The sequence below is a fragment of the Equus quagga genome, chromosome 5 (assembly GCF_021613505.1).
Source record: "Equus quagga isolate Etosha38 chromosome 5, UCLA_HA_Equagga_1.0, whole genome shotgun sequence".
Taxonomy (NCBI): domain Eukaryota; kingdom Metazoa; phylum Chordata; class Mammalia; order Perissodactyla; family Equidae; genus Equus; species Equus quagga.
The window spans coordinates 5,919,257-5,943,143 of NC_060271.1; the positions used below are offsets into that span (position 1 = coordinate 5,919,257).

The window sequence follows — 23,887 nt, forward strand, 5'->3', positions numbered from 1 at the left end:
TTGCACTGTCTTGAAGTCAGGTCGCGTCAGTGCTCTAACTTTGTTCTTCCCCTTCAATGTTGTGTTAAGCATCCTAGGTCTCTTGTCTCTCCATGTGAACTTTAGAATTACTTTATCTCTATGCACAAAATAACTTGCTGGGGTTTTGATTGGGGCTGCATTGAATCTGTGGATTAAGATGGGAAGAACTGGCTTCTTGACAGGGTTGAGTCTTTCTATCCGTGAACACAGAACATCTCTGTGTCTGTTTCGTTCTTCTTTGATTTCTTTCATCACGGTCTTTTAGTTTTCCTCGTGTAAATCTTGTACACATTTTGTTAGATTTATACCTAATTATTTCATTTTGCAGGGGGTGCTAATGTAAATGGTATTATGTTTTTAATTTACAATTTCATTGTGGATTGCTGGCGTATAGAAAAGTGACTTTTGTTTGTTTGTTTGTTTTTTGTGAGGAAGATTGGCCTTGAGCTAACATCTGTACCAATCTTCCTCTATTTTATGTGGGATGCCCCGACAGTGTAGCTTGACAAACAGTACCAGATCCGTGCCCAGGATCTGAACCCATGAACCCCCTGCTAAAGCGGAGCATGCAGAACTTGAACCAGTCAGCCACAGGGCCGGCCCCAGGATTTTCTTTTATTCCTAATTTGCTAAGAATTTTAGAATGTATGAGCATTGAGTTTTATCAAATGGTCTTTCTGAATCTATTGAGGTTATTATATATATATGATTTACTTCGATTTGTGAACGTGGGAGTTAAACTTATAGATTTTTCTGATGTTAAATCATTCTTACATTCTTAGGATCCACCCACCTGGGTATGGTGCGTTATCTCTTCTTTATATGATTAAATTTGGGACTTGTACATCTTTATTCGTGAGTGGTATTTGCCTGTAGCTCTCCTTTCACATACTTTTCTCATTTGATTTTGGCCTCGAGGTTTTATTGGCCTCGTAGATGAGTTGGGGGGTCTTCCTCTTTTTCCTATGCCTTGAAGAGTTTGTATAAGATTGGAACGATGTGTTCTTTGAATGTCTGGTAAAACTTGCCTGTGAACCTCTCTGGGTCTGGTGTTATCTTTGTGAGAGGGTTTTAAGCTGCTGTTCCGATCCCCTTAGTTGACATAGAGCTATTAAGTCTTTCTATTTCTTCTGAAGTCAGTTTTCTCCTCCCCCCATAGGAATTTGTCTATTTTGTATATGTTTTCAAATTTATTGGCATAAAATTGAACATAGTGTTCTCTTTTATTCTTTAAATCTTTGCTGGGCCTGTATTTATGTCTCCCTTTCTATCCCTAATATCACTCTTTTTGTGTGCCTTCTCTTTTTCTTACTTCATTTCACCAGAGTCTGTGTCTGTTATTAGTCTTTCCAAGAACTGGTTCCTGACTCTGTTGGTTCTCTCTGCTGTATCTTTGTTTTCTGCTTCGTTAATCTCTGCTTTTATATCTGTTATCTTCTTCCTTATATATTTTTTATTTTATTTTGCTGTCCCTTTTCCAATTTCTGAAAATTTCTGATATAATCATTTGCAAGATAAATTTCTCTTTTAATACTACTTTTACTGAACCTCAGAATTTTTTATAGGTAGTGTTGGCATTCTTGTTCAGTTCTGAGTATTTTAAACATCCATTATGATGCTTCGATTGACCCAGTGAGTCTTTAATTTTCCAAACATAGGGAGATATTTTTTCCCCTTTTCTTATTGACTTCTAATTTGATTTCACTCTAATTGGAGAACATTTATTTATATGTTATCAGCCATTATGACTGTATAGGGCAGTTTTTTGTAAATGTTCCATATGTGCTTAAGAAGAATGTGTGCACTCTATTTTTGTCAATAGATCAAAAGTCTTGTATTATTCAGAATTTCTGTAGCTTTACTAATTTTTTTGTTTGCATTACTAATAATTGAGAGAAAGATATTGAAATCTCCCACCAAGATGGTAGGCTTTGCATTTCTATCAATATTTGCAACATCATTAGTTTCTTAGAAGTGTAAAACTTTTATCATTAGATAACTGTATCCCTAATAAATATTTTTGGTTTAAATTCTACTTCATCTAATATTATTAGGGCTATACCAGCCTTGCTTGGACAGCATTTGCAAGGTGTGTCTTTTTCTGTCCTTTAACTTTCAACTTTTCCATGTCCTTATGCTTTAGGTGTCTTTATTGTAATTAGCAAATAGTGAGAGGTGTGGTGGTTTGTTTCTTTAGTGCATTCTGATGTGCTGTCTTTTAACTAGAGTTTAGTCCATTTCCAATTATTGTGATTACTAATGTATTCGGACATGTTTGTGATATCTTACATTTCGCTTTCTACTTCTGCTTTTTCTATATTTCTTTTTTGTTCATTTTGGCTTAGTTTTGTTGTTGTTTGTTTTTTGCTTTTTTGATCCTATAAGAGATGGGTTTTTTTTCTCTCCTTGTAACCTCCCCCCTCTGCTGGTTTGGAAGTTTTACACTCTAACTCTAATTCTTTTCTTTTAGTGATTCCCTGTAAATGTTCATCATGCATTCTTATCCTAAAGAAGCCTAAAGGTAGTACCTTAACCCCTTCCCCAGCAGCACAGGAACCTGAGGACACTGTATCTGTTGCCCATCCAAACTCCTGTCTTCCTGCTGCAGGCTCCTAGAACTGTCCTTGTTCCAGCTCCACAGATTAGCGAGCACTATTATTTTATAAAACAATGTTTGTTTAGCTCTGCCTACATATTTGCAAATTTATTTGCCCATCATTAACTCTTGCGCATTTTATTTTCGACCTTCCTTCTGTGATTGTTTTCCTTCTTCCTGAAGTTCATCCTTTGGAAGTCCCTGGAGTACGCCTCTCTCTGTTTGTTCATCTGAAATGTCTGTTCTCTTGGTCTCATTTTGCGAGACAGGTTGGGAGTACCCGGTTCAGGTTGACAGGTATTGTGTCAGCCCTTTGCCAGTATGATCCCGCTGCCTCTGGCTTCCGTTTTGTTGGAGAGAAGCCTGCTGCTGTAACTCTCATTCTTTTGTGGGCTATCTGTGTTTTCTCTCTGCTGCTTTGAAGATCCTCACTTAGGTGTTCTGAATTTTCACTACTCTGAGTAGGTGTGGATTTCTTTCGGTTTTTTTCCTCCTTGCAGGTCTGGAAAATTCTCGGCTATTGTCCCTTCAAATATGGCTTCTTTTCCGTTCTTTCCTCTTTGCAGTTGAGGCTTTGATTAAAGGTATGTTACGCCCTCTTATTACGGCCTCTGTATCTCTTGTTTTCTAGCTGCTTGTCTCTCTGATCTGAATTCTGGGAAATTTCTTCAGCTCTTCCAGTTCAGCTGGGTCTAATCTGCTGTTTCACCCATTTAAGTTTTTAAAAATTTATTTCAACAATTATATTTTTAAGCTCTAGAAATTCTGTTTGATCCTTTTCAGATCTCACTGGTTGTTTTTCACAGTCTCTTATTACATGCTCGTGTTTTGTGGTTCCAGCCTTTATTTCTTCAGACATTTCAGCCATATTAGTTTATATTCTAAGTCTGATAGTTTGAAAGTTTGAAATCCTTGGAGGGGCCTCCTTTAGGGGTCCCGTGTTTCCTCCAGGTCTCCCCCTGCTTGCCTCCTGTGTGCTGGTGACTGTCACTCTGAGACCACGTGGTCCATTCTTGTCCCTGGGCGCAGGAGGCCCGAGGTGAACACGCTCTCCTCCCTAGGGCATTAGCGTTTACATTTGCCGGAGGCTGGGGAGCACTTGAACCAGGTCACCCCAAACCCGGCCAGGTCCCTAAGCTCAGTGTAGGAGGGTGAGGTCCAACCCCACACCTCGCTGCAGCCCTGATGGTAACACCTGCTTCAAATCAGCCATACCCTCACCTGTCTGGTGTCAGCTCATGGCTTCCTTCTTTGTTTCTCCCCTACCTCTGAGATTTTCCTCACCTTCTAGGATACAAGTAGCTCGACAAAAACTCTGTTTTATTCATAGTCTGGTTATTTCGCAACAGAAGGACCCAGAAGCAAAACCTTGGTTTCCTCATCTATAAAATGGTCACCAGTAACGATGATAATAAAAACTACCCCACAGATCGTTGTAAGACTCGTAGGAAATCATCTATGGCAAAGCACCATAAATGTGTTATTTGAAGAATAACTACCATATGTTGTTGATCTTTTACGGTGCTGAGTGCTTCACATGCATTATTTCATCTAATCTTCCAACAGATCTGGTTCTGTCATCACCTCTATTTGGTAAGGAAATTGAGGTTTCAAGTGGTTAAGCTTCATCTGCATCATGTTATTGTTATCATTATTGTGACGTTGTTGTTGGAGGAGAAGGAAATGAGGACATCTGTGGGTCTGCCAGGTCTGAGCGAGTGGGTGGGTGCCTGCCAATTGGTTGAGGGGCAGTGTGGTGCAATGGGGAGTGCTGGGCTGGGACTCAGGAGAAAGGGCAGGGTTGTGGCTCCAACGGGTCTTGCTGTGATCTGGGGCCAGCTCAGCTCCTGTGGGGTAGTGACTGCAGGAATCCTGCCCACGCCTCTCTTCGGAGCAGAGGGCTGTGTTCCCATAAACTGTGAGTCAGCACGGAGGTGTGGCCCCAACTGTTGCCCTGGTAGGGCTACACTTCTCTGATGTCCCCAGGTCCCTGCTGTGTCTCATCTCTGGGGCAGTGGGGTTCTCAGTGCCCTGTGTTCTGTCCACCCCTTAGCTCCTGGAGGGGCAGAGCTCCTTGAAGGCAGGCACTGATTATCTTGGCTCTGTCACCTGGCAAGGGCCTGGCGCACCACAGGTGTCCAGCGGCTGCTGACTACAGGAGTGAGCAATGGATCCTCTGCCGCAGCGTGCAGGAACCCATCGACAGCATCTTCCTGAGCCTCTGCGCGTCGTCTCTGGGAAGCTCATGCCGCGCCCCCCAGCATCGTGTGCTGCCATCCCCTGGTTCACATGCTCTGTCACAGTGCCCTCATAACCACACTTGTACTTGTCATTCCTGGTGGACAGATTTTTGGTTCGACAAAGCTGATCTCTGTAACCCGTCTGCCCCCCCGGTCCGCCTGCTGGCTCTGTGGATGAGTGGGATAACCTCTGTGGGCCTCAGTCTCCCTCTAAAGTGGGCTGGTGAAGCTGCGTGTTTGTGGCATGCTGCAGGTCCGTGGTGAGGGGGAGTTCCATCCAGTGTCCTGGCAGGCCTCGGGACCTGCTCTGTCTGCTGACCAGAACACTCTGGCTCCCACGGGCCTCAGCTCCTTCGGCTCCACACCTCAGGATGACAACTCCATGGACTGCTGGGCCCACCGCGCTTGGGCCTCTGACAGGCCCGGTGTCTTCTCAGGCTTCCCAAGTGCGGCCGGGCCCCCCGCGCGCCCTGCTCTAGTTCTTGGCTGACCAGAGGCAGCTGCCAGCCAACTGTTCACCTTTGGAGCGTGGTCTCCTCGCTGGCAGCGTTTGCCAGCTGTGGAGCGAGGGCAGATTTATGAACTCGGTCACACAGAAAGTATTTAAGGCCCTGGTTGGCCAGCAGTAATGTAAAGACACACAGGCCTGGTTGCAAACAGGTCGTGTTTAGATGCCCACACTTGGTCTGATTTACAGCGTGGGCCGAGGATCCAATTAGCAGTCACAGCCATCTTTAAGCTGAGGCCCAGTGCCGACCAGGATTATGCAGAATTTCCAGGGCCTGGGCTGTGACGAAATTATAGCTGGAGGCTTGTAAAGTCGTGCACCATTTATAAATGCAGCATATTCTTAACTGCCCTGCTGCTCAGCTTACCCGCCAGGCCTTGGGCACCCGTGGCCTAGCTGCTTGTTAAAGTGGCCCTCAGAGATCATTGGGAAGAGGGACCTGGTTTCAATCCTGGCTCTCTACTACTTGCTGTGTGACCTTGGGCAAGTGGTTTAGCCTCTCTGAGCTTGAGTTTCTTCATCTATAACTTGACTAGTATGGCAGAATGGGACTTGGGAAGAGTAGCAGACTCTGTGGAGACAGTCTGCTTTATGGGAATAGAGCACACCAGGTAACAGCTATAGAGAACCCATCACAGTTCCTGGTATGCAGTAGGTGTTCAGTAGTGGCGTATATGTTAGAGTTTCTAAAAGGAACGAAAATCCCATAGAGGGCTGGCATCTTCTCTGCGTGCTACTTGGCTGCCTGGCGGGCCGGGGTGGGGTGGGCCTCAGTGCGGTGTGTTGCCTGGGGTCCTTGAGGTGGTGGCACCTGGACCTGAGGGCTGGGCGGGTGGTCCACCCTGGAGTGAGCTCAGACTCGTCACCACCAACGCAGGCTGCTTCTGAGAGTGTCATGGTCAGGCCTTCTTGAAGCACCTACTGTGTGCACAGTACCAGCAGTGCCAGCACAGTGCTACATCACAGCAGGCCCTGGGATAGTAACCAAAGTGTGGCACAACCGGTGAGGCTCCTGTGCCCTCAGTCCAACCAGGCAGCCCAGACCCTGCCTCCAGGCTCCTTGTGCCCCCTCTCCTCACGGCGGCTTCTGCCTCCTGGGAGGAGGGAGGCGCTGGCTGCTGGGCGATGGAGGGAAGCTGACGACAGGTCAGTGTGTGGACAGGTTTCTCCTGCTCAGAACTGTCTACCAGGGCCCTGCAAGCAGGAGTGGCTCTGAGAGGGTGGGCACAGCCAGGAAAGACTTGGTCCGTGCCTTCAGAGAAGCCACAGTCTGAAACGACAAGGTTTATACAAAATGGCAGAGGCGGGTGAAGCCTAGGCATTGAGTGACTGTTTCTCGGAAGCCCCGGGGTTCTAGGGCCTAGAAAGTGCTCCAGGCCTTTCCGGCACCGGGTCTGCCTCTCTCTCTGCCGCGCAAACCCTCATCCCTTTGGGCTTTGTGTCTCTCCTACTTTTCAGTTCCTGGCACGGCAGACAAGTCCAGGACTGCTCTCTGTCTCCCTTCAGGCCATGGGATGCTGGGACAGGTTCTGGGGGGCCCAGGACAGAAGAGCAAAGACATCCACCCTAGGATGTCCTGCACACGCAGGTCCTGGGCCGAGGAAAGCACATGGCACGCCCGAGGGGAAGGCGGACATGCATCCACGCACTCGGCCCTTACAAGGGCCCCTCTGGGCCAGGCCCTGGGCACTGCTGGCACCATGACACAATGGGACCCCCTCCCCCACCTTGCCCCGAGTCTCATGGGGAAGCCGGATGCTAGAGCAAGGGGAGTGGACGTGTGAGATGGCCCAAGGGCTGAGAGTTAGGAAGAGAGGGGAGGACAGAGTAGATGAGGGGCTGTCATGTGCTGGGAGTGACCGGGAATCTGTGGGGCTGGAGTATAGCCGTGGAGAACAGCAGCTGGGAGAGCAGAAGGGTGCCTGGGGCTAGGTGGCGCAGAGCCTTAAATGTACAGAGGAATGGGACATTGTCTTGGAGATCCAGGAAAGGGTGCTATCGTCAGCAGCTGCTTTCCAAAGGTCACTTTGATAGTAAGTGGCAGAGCTGACTGAACCCCAGGGCATGGCGCTGAGCATGACCCTGGGCCTGCCTGGGGGGGTTATTAAGCTACCGTTCCTACAGTGGAACCTTGAGTGTGTCCCTCTGCCCCCCACCCACCCGTGTGCTGTCGCACCTCCAGAGCGCAGGCTCCATCACGTTATTCACACCCCTTGCGCCCTTCCAGCCTGACAAGCAGGGCCCCATCCCCCATCATCCAGAGCCCTCTTCCCCCTCTCCTTAGCAGCTCCGGCCGGCTGTGATACGGGGCTCTGCTCGGGACGTTTGATTGGCAGTGACGGGAGTCACCGTAAGCTCATGCAAAAGGGCAGATTATTTTTGTGTTTACTGCTCTTCTGTTAACAATGACTTCAGAGAGGCATATGGAACGGATAAGGGATTATTTAGAAATCAGAAATTTGCAGGAGACTGGAAAGTACTTGAAAAAAACCATTTAGGTACTATAACGTGCTTCATTTAAAAAAGACATATATTTACCTAGTCTGTCTGATTTTACAGGAAGTGAACTAGGAGAGGTATTGAAATGTAATTGGAGTGACGAGATAGTTCATGGTAGCTGCTCAAAGTTGTCACGCACCCTAGCTATCTGCTCTGTCTGTTTCAGGGCACACCTGATGGGGTCAGAGGCCGCTGCACCCCCAGGCCGCCTCAGCACAGGGTGTGGCTGCCCTGCATCTGGGTGCTGCCCCCCCCACCCCCGACTCCCCCAGCACCTCCGGGGACTCTGCCGGCTCTTCTGGCTTCCTTCCATCTGGTCAGTCACCGAGTGCTGGTGACCGGCCTCCTGAACCTCTGTCTGGAGCCAGACTGCTTAAGTCAAACCCCAGTTGCTGCAACTTTCTGTCTGAGTGAACACGGGCAAGTTACACAGTGTTCTGTGCGTCAGTGTCTTTGTCTGTAAATGGGCTCGTGGGGACAACGCCCACCACTGGAGCTGTTCTGGGGAGACTTGATCACATAATGTGCAGAGTGTCTGGGACATCCAGCAAATAAGGCACAAGCATGGCCGAATGGATGCTCTTGTGTCCAGTCTTGTGCCCTGGCCCGTGGGATCGCCCCCGGGTTGAGGGAGGTGAGCAGGCCGGGGGGTCGGGGTGCATGCGGTGCTGGGCCCCAGGCTGGGGTCCCCGAGGGGGTGGCCTGGCCGTGAGTGGCGGGTGAGCATCGTGCATCGTGAGTGCTCTGTGCGCCCGCAGAGGTGGCTCCTCCCCCCTGGTTTTGGAGTGGAGGCTCGCGTCTCAGGCTGTCCCGGAGCCCTGCCACGTGGCCCCGCCCCACGGCCGGCATGCACCCTGCAGACACCTGCACGCAGGCTCCCTGGGCACCTACTCCTGGCCCCCTGTCCTCACCCTGAGGGCCCAGGCTGGCGGTGGCTGTCTCGGTAGCCTTCAGAGCCTCCAACAAGGTCTGAGACAGAGGATTGCAGAGTCAGCGGCCAGGAGACCGTGTGTCCCCACAGGCTGCTTTCCAGGGCAGGGCGGATCTACTCACCTGAGGAGGGAAGGGTGCAGCTGTCTTTGGATCTGAGAGTCCCTGTGGAACTTTCTGGAACATGCCAGCCCTGTGGGTTGCTGAGCCTAGAGAAGCCACCCCACGGGTAGCACTCAAGTCTGTCTAGAGAGGCGGCTTCAGGGGCTGGGGCTGCCAGTCCCGCTCAGAGCCAGGACCCCTTCCCTCCCTGTGAGGCCTTGTCCATTCTGCACCCCAGAGAGTGCCTCCTCCCGGCCTCGCAGGCCCCCGGGAGCCTGGAGGATGACAGTGCCCGTCAGTGGTGGCTTCAGCAGGACTTGGGGGATGGGGAGCCCCCTGAGCCCTCCCAAGCAGTGGCTCTCAGAAGAGTGTCTCCCAGCTTCTCAGAGCTGGCCACTGGGGCCTGATGACAGGTCAGAGTTGGCGGGGCCTGTGTCGCTGCCTCCCTGCTGTGACCCATTCCTACCTACACCCTTTGCCCAGTGTCCCTGTAGCCCAAAGCTCACACCTGAGTCCTAATTGGCATCAGAAGAGGAAACTTGCCTGAACTGTGAGCTGCTTTATTAGTTCTGTGGGCCAGACTTGACTCAAGTCCTGGCTCCTCCTCAGATTTGCTGTGTGACCTTGGGGAGTCACTTCCCCTCTTTGAGTTTTGGTTCTCTGCCTTTATAAGAAACATATGTAAATAGCCTGACCCCTACTCTCTGCCATACCTCAGTTATCTAAATGTTACCCCAGAGGGCTGTGGGGGCTTGGTAGGGTCCTCCAGACACCCCAAAGAAAGGGCTTGGGTTCAAGTCCCACTCACTGTGTGAGCTCAGATGATTGTTCCGGCTCTCTGTGTCTCAGTTTGCTCATACCGCCCTCCCTTCCTTGTTTTGGAGATGCTCACATGGGATTACAAATGTGGAGGTCCCGCAAGGGCAGGTAATGGAAGGGGCTGGGGTCAGGTCAGATGTGTGTCCAGGAATGCAAGGTGGAGTCGTACAGCTCTGTGGGTGCAGGGTGGGATTCTCTGCACTGAGAGACGGCCCAGGCAGAGGCTCCCTCCAGCCATCCTCCCCCTCACCCGCTCTGCTCCAGCTACATTGTCCTTCTTGCTCTGCCTCTTTTCCTGCCTCAGGGCCTTTGCACGGGCTGTTCCCCCTACCTGGGATTCTCTATCCCTCGAGCTTAGTGTGCCTGGCTGCTTCCCATCCTTGAGGTCTTAGTTCAAATGCCACCTCTTCAGAGAGCCTTTCCCTGGCCACTCCTTCCCACTGCAGTGCTCCTGTCACATCACAAGACCATGTGGTTTCTCCCAGAGCACTCACTTGGTCTGACGTTATCTTATTTATTTGCTTACTTGGTCGCTATCTGTGCCACCCCACTCGCATGAGATGCACAAGGGCAGGGGCCCCGTGTGTCTTGTTCACCATTGTGTCACCAGCAGCTGGAATGGTGCCCTGCATCTTGTAGGCACTTAACATTGGATCGGCGATGGATGGGTGAGTGTGTGGGTGGCTGGGTCACAGTTGGATGGAGAGGTGGTGGATGGACAGGAAAAGGCTGCCTCTGGTGGGGGGCACTGCCTCAGCAGGTGTGTAAGCCGAGGGGAATGGTGCCCGGCAGGGGGCCGTGGAGTGGATTCCTGTCCTGGAGCGGGGTGGATGAGCTGACTGCACAAGCCCCTCCAGCCCCAGCTGTGCTTTCCGGTGACCCTCGATCTTAAGCGCAGCCTTGCTCACCAAGCCTTCCAGGGGTGGGGTTGGCTGCCATGGCCAGCCCAGCCCGTGTGGGCCAGCGGGGTGGGGTGAGGTGTCTTCAGAAAGGCAGAGGAGGTTGTGGTCCCCCTGCTCGGGCTGTGGAATCAGCCCTAACACCAGCTCTGCAGTGACTTGGGTCCTGCCTCTAGTTGAGGACTTGGACACGTCACTGGTTACCTCTAAGCTCAGTTTCTTTGTATGTAAAAAGGAGATGACACTAGTACCTAGCCCCCAGGTTGTTAAATGTTTAAAAGGGCTGATTAAATAACTGGAGTCTCTTTCTTTTCTGTCCCTGAGGTAGTTGTCTCTGCCTGCCCAGCTCCCTCCTCCAGGGTTGATGATAAAAATAAAAGTAGCAGTCTCATAGAGATGGTCTCACACAAGGCTGCAGCCCGTGGTCCAGCCACAACCTCCTCCAGCCCTTGGGCCTCCGAGCGAGTGGGATGGAGGGGCCTGAGGAGCCATCCCTGGGAACGAGCCGAGCTGGCTGAGAGGATGGATGGCAGAGGGGGAATGTTTCTATTAGGCCACGGGAATGTTTGCTTTTCTTCTCCAAGAACTGGTTGTGGTCATGTAAATCACCCTGGAGGGAAATCAGAGGGTCCCCGAACGCATCTGTTGGTTTTTATAAAAAACAAAAAAGAAAGACAAAGACAACAATCTTTGTGGTCGGATTAAAACTATTTTAATCATCAGTGAACAAGGGAAGAGCAACCCCTGGAGCAGGCAGGAATGCGGCTGGGGGACCTGAGAAGGAAGGCTCCGTGGGGGCTGCCGTCCGCCTGCCACCTGAGCCCTGCTGTGCAGGCCAGAGTGTGCACGGGGCCTGCACGGGCTCCCGGGGACCTGCCTGGTCCCGCTCCCATGGGGATGCAACCTCCACCCATAGAAGTTGAAGGTTGGGGTGTGTGGTGAGGCCTGGGGAGTGGTAGGGGGGAGTCCGGGGGCTTCCATCTTTAGGGGCGTGGGCAGGGGGGTCTGTGAGAGTGTACGTGTGGGGTTCACTACACCTGGGTATTATTAAGCCTTGGGACTAGGAGAGGATGGGTGTGCGTATCTGTGTGATTAGATCTGTGTGTATGGGGTTGTTTGTGGTGTGATTGGAACATGTATGGCTGCAGAGTATACATCTGGGGTTGTGACCAGGGTGTGTGCAGCGTGGTGTGGGGTGAGGGTATCTGTGCAGTTAAGGACGTATATGTTGGGGGTGTGTTTGGGGAATATATGGTGGAGGTTTACCCATATACCCATTGCACACCCCTTGTTCCCCTACACGTTGACACCCAAAGCATACCAGACACCCCCAATACCACACCCAGGCACACATCCAACACCCGACCCATACTCCCATAACACACTGTCAAACACGCTCCTCCAGTGGATGTGCATATATGTGCGTGTGGCTGGGTTGAGTGCGTGTGTGTGTATACATTGGAGTATGAGTTTGAGTTTGAGTTTGGGGAGGGTGTTATGGTCATGGCATGTGCTTATATTGGGGGAGAGTAGTTTGAGGGTGTGGTTGAGTGTTTGGGTGTGTGTGGTTCGTGCAATGTGTGTGTGTTGGGTGTATGGTGTGGCACTGGGTGTTGATTGTATGTTGGGGGGGGGGTGTGGTCAAGGCACCCGTCTGTTTGGAGGCGTGTGTTTGAGAGTCTGTTTCCTGTATGTACATGTGTGTTGGGTATGAGAGTGTTTGTTGGTGTTGGATCTGTGTGTGTATTTAGGTGTGTGGTGGCATGTTGGATGTGCGTTGGGGTGTGTGTTTGTTGGGTGTAGGGTGCCGGAGTAGAGCTCACACTGGCTGGGAGAGATGAGTCCTCTGGCCTCACCCAGGCTGTGATTTGAACCCAGGAGCCTGTAGCCACCACTCCTTCCTCCTCAAGTTGAGGACCGTGTGAGGTTCTGGAGGGGGCATCTGGGGAAATTTCTTAGAGGGGATGAGACTGAGCAGGGCCTGGAGTGGTGAAGAGAGTGCTGGAGTCAAAGGACATTCCAGGTGGAGGGAGGAGGCAGGAGATGGCCCAGCACATCCAGGGAAGGCAGTGGGCATGGAGAGTGGAGGGTGGGGGCAGGGAGAGCAGAGAAAGTGGGCCTGGGCCGTGGTGTGGGGGCTCTGAATGTCAGGCCGAGGAGCAGACACTGATGCTGCAGGTGGCAAGAGGAGGAGATGAAGAGGCAGACTGCAGAGCTCACAAGTGGAAGAGGCCCCAGGAGGGACAGTGTTGCCAGCAGTGCCCCTGAGCACTCCTAGGGCACCCGAGAAGGGCAGCCCCTTCAGGAGGCCTCGAGTTGGCCCCAGGGCTCTGAGTGCCTGCGGTAGAGCGGCTATGGACGGGGCCCCTCCCAGCACCTGGGAAGCAATGAGGTAGAGGATGTTTCCCCATTTGCTAGATGAGAGCCTGATGGACAGGAGGGAGGAGCAGCCTGAGGTCTGGGCCTCCCCGGAGGTTGAGGAGGCCTCCTCCTCGACCCCGTGCCTCCCACCGTTGGTGAGCGGCCCAGCCAGGCCAGTGCCACTGGAGGCGCCACAGTTCCGGGAGCACCGCCTCCTCATGTCCCCACGCTTCAGGGCCACCCCGCGAGGCAGGTGTTTTGAATTTCTTTGTATGAATGTGACGTAATCATATGCTAGAAATTTTGTGAAACCAAAAGGAGAGAGGGGACAGCTCCAAACTGCCAGGGTGGAATGTTTCCAGGCGTAATGTGGTGCCAGCACAGTGTCTGGCACACAGTCAGTGCTCAACAAGGGGTGACTTCAAATTCGTAGCAGGATTGTGGAGAGCAGGGTCCAAATCCCTGGCCAGCCCTCATCTCGGGTGAGCTGGTCACCTCCCTGTGCCTCCCGTTCCCAATGGGGTTGTTGAGAGGATTAGCGATGATAAAGAGCACTGGTGACTTTAGCACTGTGGCTAGGAGTGTCCCGTGATCCCGTGGCCATCATAGCCAAACACGTCATAGCCGTCGCATTCCACAGCAGCGTGCGGGTCATCACACAGGTTGTGGTACAGGGCACTGTTAGATATCTGTGTTGTTCCTGATCTTCTGCTATTCCTATTCATAGCAAGCATGTCTCATTAACTATCTTCTTGCAATGAGCTTGTCTGATCTCCAGCCTAGGTGGGTGCCCTGAACTGAGGTGTTGAATGGCAGTTGGAACCTGGCTCCGTGTGAGTCCCTGTTCATGCTACGCACCGTCACATCTAACCCTCCAGACCCTGGGGACAAGACTTCCTCCCCTCTGGGCCCGATGCTCCCTCATTGCTGCCTCCTGCCTCCTCCTGGCCCAGGCCCACTGCAGAGAAGGGCCAAGGACGCTCACTTGCTAATGTGTTAACGGGCTAGCCTCCGTCTGGTGCTGACGGCTGAAACCATCATCGTCCATGATTTGCACTGGGTGGGTTCCTGAGCCAGAGTCTGGAATCTCCTGGGAGAAAATTCCTTTTCTACCCAATTTGAGCGTGCGTGGCTGTAAGGAATGTGAATCCCCCCTGAATGACGTCAAACCTGGATCCCCTGAGGGGGCAAAGGAGGCAGAAAATCTCATGAGGCGGGCTCGTCCTGCTGGCCCTGGCTCCTGCCGGAAGCATGGTGTCCCCGGCTCCTGCTGGAAGCATGGTGTCCCCTTTGAGGGGTTCTCTGGCCGGTCTGCCCTGTATCATCCCCAGGAGGCTCCAGGACCGTCCCTTAATGCGCCGGAACTTCTCTTCTGCCACTTCCTGGATGCGTGACCTGAGCAGGGCACTGCTCTCTGATTCTGTTTACTGATCTGTAATAGGCGCATGGTAATAATAATAACAGCAACGATAACTCCCACCTTGTGGAGTTGTTCTGGGGATTAAAACACTGGTTACGTGTAGAACACTAGAAACAGGGCCCAGCACATAGCCGGCACTCAATAAATGCCAGCTGGTGTTTGAGCTCAAAAATGCCCTTACTTTTGCAATCAGATTTCTGATAAGGAACTTGTACCCTGAATATACTAAGAACTCTTACAATTGAATAATGAAAAAGATAAATAACCCAATTTAAAAACGGGCAAAGGACTTGAATAGACATTTCTGCAAAGACGATATATACATGGCCAAAAGCATATGAACAGATGTTCAACATCATTAGCCATCAGAGAAATGCAAATCAGAACCATAATGAGAGACCACTTCACACCCACTAGGATGGCTAGAATAAAAAAACGGGTAATAACAAGTGTTGACAAGGACCTGGAGAAATGAAACCCTCATTCACTGATGATAGGAATGTAGAATGGTGCAGCTGCCTTGGGAAATAGTCTGGCAGTTCCACAAACAACTAAATATGGAACTACCGTATGATCTAGCAATTCCACTCCTAGGTATATACCCAAAACAAATGAAAACATATGTCCATACAAAATCTTGTACCTGAATGTTCATAGCAGCATTATTCATAGTAGACAAAAAGTGGGAACAATCCAAATGCCCATCAAGTGATGAATGGATAAATAAAATGTTTACATTGATGCAGTGGAATATTATTTAGCCATAAAAAAGAATGAAGTACTGACACATGCTCCAACATGGATGAGCCTTGAAATCACTGTGTGAACTGAGAGAAGCCAGTCACACCAGGGGCAGCACGCCAGAGCCAGAAGGGACCTGTAGGATCTTCTTCAGGCTTCTGTTCTTTGTTTTACAAATGGGGAAACTGAGGCCCAGAGAGAGGGGGCGGTGTAGTGGAAAAGAAGACGTACACTGGAGTCAGACAGGCTTGCATTCTGGTGCCAGTCAGCCAGGACTCCTGGGGTGGCCTGGGCAAGAGTCATCTTTAAAGTGTAGAGTTGCTGAGAAGATAAAGTGAACAGACCCAGGTCCAGTGAGAGCCTTGCGGCTGGAAGGGAGAGATTCAGCCCGAGTCCAGCAGAAACGCCCCTGTGCGAAGAAGCCACAAGGGAGGTGGGCCAGAGGGAGGGAGCTGGAGAAGCAGGAGGATTCTGTCCTTGAGTTTTTAAAAATAAATATTTGTAAAAGTCTGATATGCTTTTGCAGAAAACATGGAAAGCACAATAAGCACAGATTTATGAGAAAACAAAGTCCTCCCTCCCGCCCCTGACTGGGGGGCCTCCAGCAGGACCTCTCCAGCTGCCCCTCACCTAGGGGCCTCCAGCAGGACCTCTCCAGCTGCTCCTGGCTCCTTGAGTAAAGTGGGAGTGAACATTATGAACCATGTTTCCAGAGAGAAGTGACCCTCCTTCCGCTGTGGTAATCTGGCGGCCCAGGCTTGGCTTGGCACAACGGGAGAGGCAGAGAAATGGAAAGAGTCCGACCCCGTCTGAGCCAGTTCACCAGGGTTGTGTTCCAGCACGTGCAGTCACTCCAAAGGTGCTGAGAGCCCAGGTGGAGTGTACGGTGGGCAGACAAGTGATAAAGTGGGGCCCTGAGGGTCGCCGCAGGCCCACGGGCCCCACTGGATGCCTGGCTGTGGTGGAATTCCTGGAGGCGGCTTTCGCTGAGGTCGGGCTCTGAGAAGTGTGACCTTACGAGATAGGTAACACCTTCCATCCGCTACAGGCAGGCACAGGCGGTGAAAAGTGGAGCAGTCTCAGGACCCAGGCATCAGGAGCGTCCTGTGAGGATCCAGAAGGACCTGGCCTGCTGCCCTTCCTCTGGGTGTGAGGAGGAGCGTACCCCCGAGGCCAAAGGTCAGGGAGCACTGGGTTGGGAGTCTGGAGATCTGACTGCCTGTCTTGGCGTCACTGCTGACTTAATGGGCAGTCTCTTCTTCCCCTGCCCCAGTCTCCACGTCTAAAATGGGCCAACTTCCTTTACCACCCCTTCCAACTCAGACCTTCTGTGATTTTAGAAGAAAAGAGCCCCTCTCCGTACCCAAGGGTGGGAAGGGACGAGGGTGGCTAATGCTGATTGGACAGATTTTTCCAGTCAGCTGATGTGCCCTGAGCTCCTACTGTGTGTCCAGTCCATTGCTGGGCCCTGGATGAGAGGCCAGTCGGTGGGACCAGCCCCATCCTGTGCTCAGCTGGTGGGAGAGAGGGACACAGAGGCTGACAGTTACAATCCTGAGTCCTAGGAGGTGTGATGAGGGGAGGACAGGGCTATGGGACCCCAGAGGAGCCTAGCCCTAACAGTAGGAGAATCAAGGAAGGCTCCCTGGAAGAGGTGGCGTATGAGCTGAAGCTTGGAGGATGAGCAGGATTTCTCCAAGTGAAGTGGCAGGAGAAGGGCACTCTGGGTAGAAAGTGGTGGGAGCAGAGGCACAGCAGTGTAGGCAGCAGGGACTGGATACCCGTCACTGGCGTGTTGTATTGCAGGGTGGAGCCTTGTCCCAACCCCAGAGGTGATGGGCCCTGCCATCTCTTATCTCATTTGACCCTTACAATAAACCTACAGGGACAGAGTGATGCCTCTCTTTTCCAGAAGACAACTCGGGACCAGAGAGGCTAAGTAACACGCCTGAGGACACAAGCCAGTAAGCCCCAGAGCTGGGACTTGAACCCAGGTCTGCCTGATCCGAAGCCTGTACCCCCTCCAGCTGGCTCAGAGATGCGTCCCCAAACATTCGGCTGAGGCTGTAGAGATGGGTGTTGAAGGACAGTCGCTCTGTGCTCGTGGCTACTGCTGGGGGTGAAACACAGCCTCGCCCACCCTGCCCAGGCTTGTGGCTCAGACTTGCCTGTGTCCTCTGCCCTGGGAGTGAGCCCATCAGTCACAATTTATTTTATTTTACTTTATTTTAAGATTGGCCCTGAGCTAATATCTGTTGCCAATCTTCTTTTTTTTTCTTTTCTCCCCAAAGCCCCCCAGTACATAGTTGTATATTTTAGGTGTAGGTCCTTGTGGCTCTGCTATGTGGCATGCCGCCTCAGCATGGCCTGATGAGCGGTGCCATGTCCACACCCAGGATCCGAACTGGTGAAACCCTGGGACACTGAAACAGAGCACGCGAACTTAACCACTTGGCACAGGGCTGGCCCTGCCATGTCTCCTGAGACTCCTTGGTCATCACTGGCTACCATGTGTGAAACAGCTCGGTGAGGTCACCCTATTTGGAGGCATCCGTGCCCCTCAGTGTATCCGGTGGGGTGGGCCTCGGGTTCCCTGATGCAGACACACAGCTGTCATCATCACAAGCTCTGTCCCCAGCCATTGTGAAGGTTGGGCACTGTCTGTGTTTCCTTGACACTCAGATCCCCTCTGGAGGTCATCGTGTTGTCACCATATATTTATGCAGAAACCGAGTTCAGCGGGAAGTCCTTTGCCCATGTCATATAGGACAGGAGCAAGTGTGAGGTCCACACCTGACTTAGATCTTTCTGGCTCCACATTGGGGGTGGGAGCATCCCCCGTCAGTTACCCGGGACGACTCACCCAAAGCCACATGCAGAGCTGGGAAGGAAGTCCAGCTCTGCAGCCTCGATGTGTCTGTGAGTATTGCACTGCCCACTGTGCCATTTTCTTAAACTTCAACAAAACAGAGTAGTATAAAAGATAAAGCAAAAGGTATAATGTGTTGAGAAGTAGAAAGCAGAGAGTAAAGTATAAAGAAAGGAAAAGTAGGGGCCTGCCCCGTGGCCTAGTGGTTAAGTTCAGCACATTCCGCTTCGGTGGCCCAGGTTCGGTTCCTGGGCGTGGACCTACACCACTCATCATCAGCCATGCTGCGGCGGCAACCCATGTACAAAATAGAGGAAGATTGGCAACAGATATTAGCTCAGGCCAAATCTTCCTCAGCAAAGAAAGAAAGAAAGAAAGGAAACGTAACTCCTAACTACACCACTCAGGAGTAACCACTGTTTAACATTTTAGAGTGTTTTTCCAGACTTTCCTCTGTGTATATGATCATTATACTCTTGACTAGCATGGAATCATACTAATTTGCTGTTTGGTAACTTACTTTATTCACTACAGTGTATTTTGGACATCTAGCTGTGTGCTCTTAGCAAGTGAGTGACGGAGTGAGGAAATGAATGAATGGCTGGTGCAGGACTGAATGGACTGCAGTCTGCTCTCTCGTGCCGCTGGACCACTCAGGCTCTGTGAACTCTGCCCAGACTGCCCTCCTGGAGCCAGGACCTCTGCCTCTGTCCTGTCGCCGACTCCCTGTGCTCTGTAGCCTCGGACCTCAGTTTCTCCATCTGCACAGGGGGTCACGGGTGGCAAAGGGTGGTGTTGCAGCAGTGTCTGATGCTGGCTCTCCACAGCCCCAGGAGGGGGTAACACTACTGTCGTTACCAGCCTTGTAATGCCCACAAAGATGCTGAATCCCAGAGCGGTCAGGTAGTCATGGAGTTGGAGGGGAGTCCGGACTCAAACTCGGGCCTGGACGACTCCAGAGCATTCCGTACCCCAGAATGAGCACACGGGAACAGCAAGAGCCCACCCTGTGAATCCAGCAGGGCAGGGAAGCCGTGCCCTCTCTGGGCTGCCACGATGTCCCCACCCACAACACAAGGGCCTCCGAGGGCCAGCCAGTCCTGACGTTGTGAGTCTCGGATCCCCACGCAGCCCAGCCCAGCCACCTTGCTTTGGACCAGAGTGGACCCAGAGAGCAGTCTGGCCCAAGACCTTCCCCAGAGCCCAGAGCCTCTGCAGAGGAGCCCCTGACGGAGATGAGCCCAATGCCTCAGGGCGGTTCTGGCTGAGGGAACAGCATATGCGAAAGCACAGAGGTGTGAAGCTCTGAGAGCCCAAGTAGTCAGTGTAACCAGAGACTAGAGAGGGAGAAGGGGTGTTGGGCAACCAGCCACAGCTGGGAGGCCTGCAGATTCAGATGGTGGGAGGCTGGAAACATAGGCCAAGCGCCTTGGGTTGAATCCTAAAGGCAGTAGGGAGCCATCGATGAGTTTTGAGTAATGGTGAGGGCAGGCTTGCAATTTAGAAATCTCTCTGGCTACAAGGTAGATGATGGATTTGAGGGCAATGGCCAGGGTGGAGCCAAGGGAGGCCAGAAAGGAGAGTGGCAGGATGGGCATATGACTGTCACTGCCCTGGGGAGGGAGCAGTCAGAAGGCCCCACCTGGGCTACCCACTCGCTTCCCCCGGACGGAGCTGTGGACTCATCTCTCAGTCCTCAGCCCTTACTGGCAGCCCAAGTGCAAGGCAGCGACTGATTATCTGTAAATAATTGGTGCCCAAGTCATGGCTGAGCGCTTCTGCACAATGGCATCCTTCTCTGTTTGTCCTCCTTAATTTTAGAAGCCAAGACTACATGTTTTAATTTTACATTATTCCTGACATAATGCTAATGAGTTCCAGGCACCCTGCAAGTCGGGCAGCACAGCTCTGCAGGGCCAGCATCTGGGCAGGGCCCTGCGCAGAAGGCCCCTCCCGCCACCCCTGGTTCTCAGCGAAGTGCCTCTCTGTGTTTCTCCTTAAGGAGCCCTTCCCGCTTTATCATACGGTTGTAATTGTTTTCAGTTTACTTGGTCCTTCTTTCTTGTGGTGATCACAGGGTGTTTCTCCCTTGCCCAAGGGTTGGAAGGTTCCCACAAGAGCCTGACGCCCACCTGTCCCCACAGAAGACATGCTTCCCTTTCAGACCCTTGGGACATCCCAGGTGAGGGGTGGGACACCTCCCGCAGCCCTTCCAGAGTTTTCCAACCTGTGTTGGGCTGAACAGCTGCAGAATTGTGGTTTTAAGGGAAATTAATGCTCTCAGGGAATCTGAAAAACAGTGTGGTGACTATTCTTGCTAGTATGGTTGTTTTCTGGTGATGTGAAACATTTAATTCTTTATTTTAGTCATTTCTCTCCTCGTGTTTCCTAAGTTTGTAGCCTTCTCTGCTTTTTGCTGGATGCAACGTAAGAACAGGGTTCGGTCCTGATGCTGTGGTTACTCCTTGGGTGCCCTGAGCCAAGGCTCCCTGGGATCCTCTGTTTCGTCACCCGTGAGAGAGGATGATCCAGCCCGTTCTGTGCCGCGAGCCCTGAAGCTTACGCCAGGCGGTGTGCAGATGGGTGCCCATCAGTAGTGGCTCTCCTCCCTTCTCCCTTTTCCATGTCCCCATGAGGGGGACAGACAATGGTCTCTATTTTATTTATGTCAGGTCTGAACCTGAAATCCGAAATTGAGTGAGAGAAAAAAGTGTAGCTTTAACATTTCCCTTGAACTCCCTGCCTATTCTGAGCACCCGTATGCTGGGCAGCAACCCACAGGCAATCCCCAGACTAGTGCCCATCTTGTCTCTCAGTTGCATCTGGGCTGTGGGGGGCTTACGCTGGACCAAGGGGTCCTCAGTCATTTCTCGTGCTGGCACCTGCTGAGCTGTCCAGCATCCTGCCCCATTTTTGGCCAGAGGCCACCTGTCTCCCATCCATCTGAAAGGACACCTCGGGGCCAGCTCAGACTCAAGGTCTCCCCACTTTGCTGAGACACCAGGAACCCTGCCCATCAGGGGCCTGGGACTGGCCCAGGAGGAGCCCTGCTTCAGGTCCCACAAGCCTAGCTGGGGGTACTGTCAGCACACCCAGGCTTGGCCCCAGGAGTGAAAGGGCAGAGCTCAGAGCCTCCCCACCCTTAGGGACCCCTGCCATCGACATGTGCCTTGCTCCCCCTCCACTGTCCCTTTCCCAGCTGGACCATCGCTCCAGGGGCGAGAGCATGGGAAGCTTTGCTTTTCCTCCCCACAAGGAGGCCTCTGCTAATCTAAGGGCTCCCCGCCCTGCCCCACACGTCCCTCGAGGCCCTTATGTCTGTTGCTTGGTACCTTCATTCATTAACAGCTATTCACGAAAGCCCACTCTGTGCCAGGCCCTGTGCCCGGTGCTCTCGGATGGGTTCATGGCAGAAAAATCATTTGAAATATTAACTGTGTGTGAGTCATCTCTGTCTTCAGAGTTCTTTCCACTCGACCCTGAGGCCTGGGATTTTGAAAGCCACAAGCCAGGAGCTCACTCCTGTCTGCTCGGGTTGCTGCTGAGTTATCTCCCTGGGGCACGTGCGTAGAGGCTCGATGCCGTTCCACACACACCCATTTGACAGATGAGAACTGAGACCCAGCAGGGAGAGGGACTTTCCCAGGATTCCTGGCCTGGAGGCTCCTCCGTGGCTGAACCAGCTGGGTGCTCGGTTCATAGCTGGCTGTCACTTGCACAGAGGGGCACTTGGGGGCGGTGGGGGCATTGGGAGCAGCATCCACCTGCTGAGAAGCCCCGGCGTGCGCCTCTGAGCCCCGGTCCTGCCTCACAGCCCCTCACAGCCCCTCCCCCACAACCGGGTTGCTGGGATGCTGGTGGGCCAGGGAAGAGAGCTGTTCTGCAGACTGAGACGCTCGGCCGCCGGAAAGGTTTGCCCCTCTCTTCCCAGCTTCTCACCCCCTCCGTGGGTTGGATTTCGTTTGGTTTTCTTGTTTGTGTAACTGGTTCCTAGTTGCAGTGACCTTCCTTCAGTAGCTCGAGTGTGAGCTGGGCTGTCACCTGTCCCTCCAGCTGCCATTACTGGGCACCACCGTGAAGCCAGGCTAGGTTGGATCAGTGGTAGGTGGTGCGACTTGGGGCCACTTGGCCCCATTCAGGGTGTGGCCCTAAGTTGCCAGCTCAGGGCCAGCGCACTGGGGGCCCCTCAGTCCGCCTATGGCAGGTGGCTGGGGGGGGAGATCGGTGATGGTGCTGAGACAGCTCACCTGCCTATTTATCCCACTAGGCCCCAATTTAGACCTTTTGGATGTCCCTGAAGGCAGCTTAGGAACCATCTGTCACCCTCCAAGCAGCCCTGATGAAGTCGCAGTCCCCGCTCTGTTCCTGAGCACCTGGGCGGGTCACTCAGCTCCTGCCCGGAGAGCTCCTCCTGACCCTGAGCACAGCCCTCTGTGACTCCCATCACCATGCCTGGCCCCGCCCCACCCTGCCCCACACAGGCCCAGCTCTGAGGTGGGGGACAGCGCCTCCCGGGACATCCTGGTGGCATCTGAGCCCCAGGAACACATTGGGCGGGTCACTGTCACCCACCCAGGACCTTCGACAGGAACTCTGCATGCGTGTTTGTAATGATTCCTGGTGACCCCACAAGAGGCTTGCTTTCAGGTGGTTGTGGAAGGGCTTGGGTCCCTTTGCTCCCCAGGATGCTGTGGGTCGTGGAGGGCTGGGCGTTCATTCAGCTGCTACCGGTGCCACCCTGGTGTATACTCACCCCACTGCCCCACCTGTCCTGCGCAGGCAGCCCTGGGGTAATTAAGCCCAGGGAAGGCAGATGACTGGTTTAAGGTCACACAGCAACCTGTGACAGAACCAAGGCTCGACTCAGGTCTTCAGACCCTGATGTTTTTCACATCGTGGACCCATCCCCTGCCATTTCTTCTTGGAACTCAGGAGAGGCGAAAAGGGGACTCACATTTGCTGAGCGACTGTCCTGTGCCCAGGACCAAGACCACACCTTGATGTCTGTCATAGGCATCCGAGGCCCCGAGTGCCACCCCATTTTGCAGTGAGAACACTGAGGCTCACCAGGGGCCAGGAACAGGAGGAATGGGACCTGAGCCCCGGGCTGTGCTGGTGGCAGGGAGACCAGGGGGGCGAGCTGGTCTCGGGGAGGGTTGAGGTTGGAGGCTGGAGAGGACCCTTTTGTTCATCATGGCCCCCTCCCTCCTCCCAAGGCAGTGCTCCCCGCCTCACCCCAGCTCTTTGGTGGGATGGCACACCCATCTGGAAAGGCGTCTCCTCAGCAAATGGGGCTTGGCGCCTCTGCTTTGCGGTTGGCTGTGGGGATGGGGTGGGCTGCCGTGTGGCTCTCCCACCTGTGCCTGCCTCCACTCTGGGGGGCGAGAGGCAGGGCTGGGTACCAGGCAAGGTCCCAGCGAGTACACGGTGTCTGTGCGGAGAGTGAGTTGCAAGAGATGGGCCGTCCAGGTCTCAGCTCCAGGGTGGTGGCCAAGACCGCAGAATGTGGTCCCCAGTACTCAGAGAAGGGCGAGAGAAGGCCTGGGGTGGAGGGGACCTGACGCTTGAGCCAAGCCTAGAAGGACAGGGAGGACTAGACAGGCGAATAGAGGGGCCTTTTGAGCAGAGGACACAGCAGGGGCAAAGGCCTGGGGCTGGAGCGTGGGAAGGGGAGTGGGCGCTGGGCTAGAGGTCAGCGGGCGCAAGCAGCGTTCTTGGCCTTGTCTGGGGGCTCTTGGGCCATGAGTGCCCTCCTCAAAGCCATGCCAGGCCAGCTGCCGTGGGGAAGTAAGGAGGGCCCTGCAGCCTTGACGACATCTCCGGGCACTGCCTGGAGCCGTGGAGAGAGCATGCGGGTGTGACTGTCCAGGGGTCTGGCTGTG

General features: G+C 53.0%; 1 protein-coding gene across 2 annotated transcripts in view; it reads left to right on the top strand.

The window, feature by feature from the left end:
• The window catches only part of GLIS1 (GLIS family zinc finger 1), a 213,476-nt gene that overhangs the window by 158,101 nt on the left and 31,488 nt on the right, over nt 1-23,887 (top strand). The window lies entirely within an intron of this gene.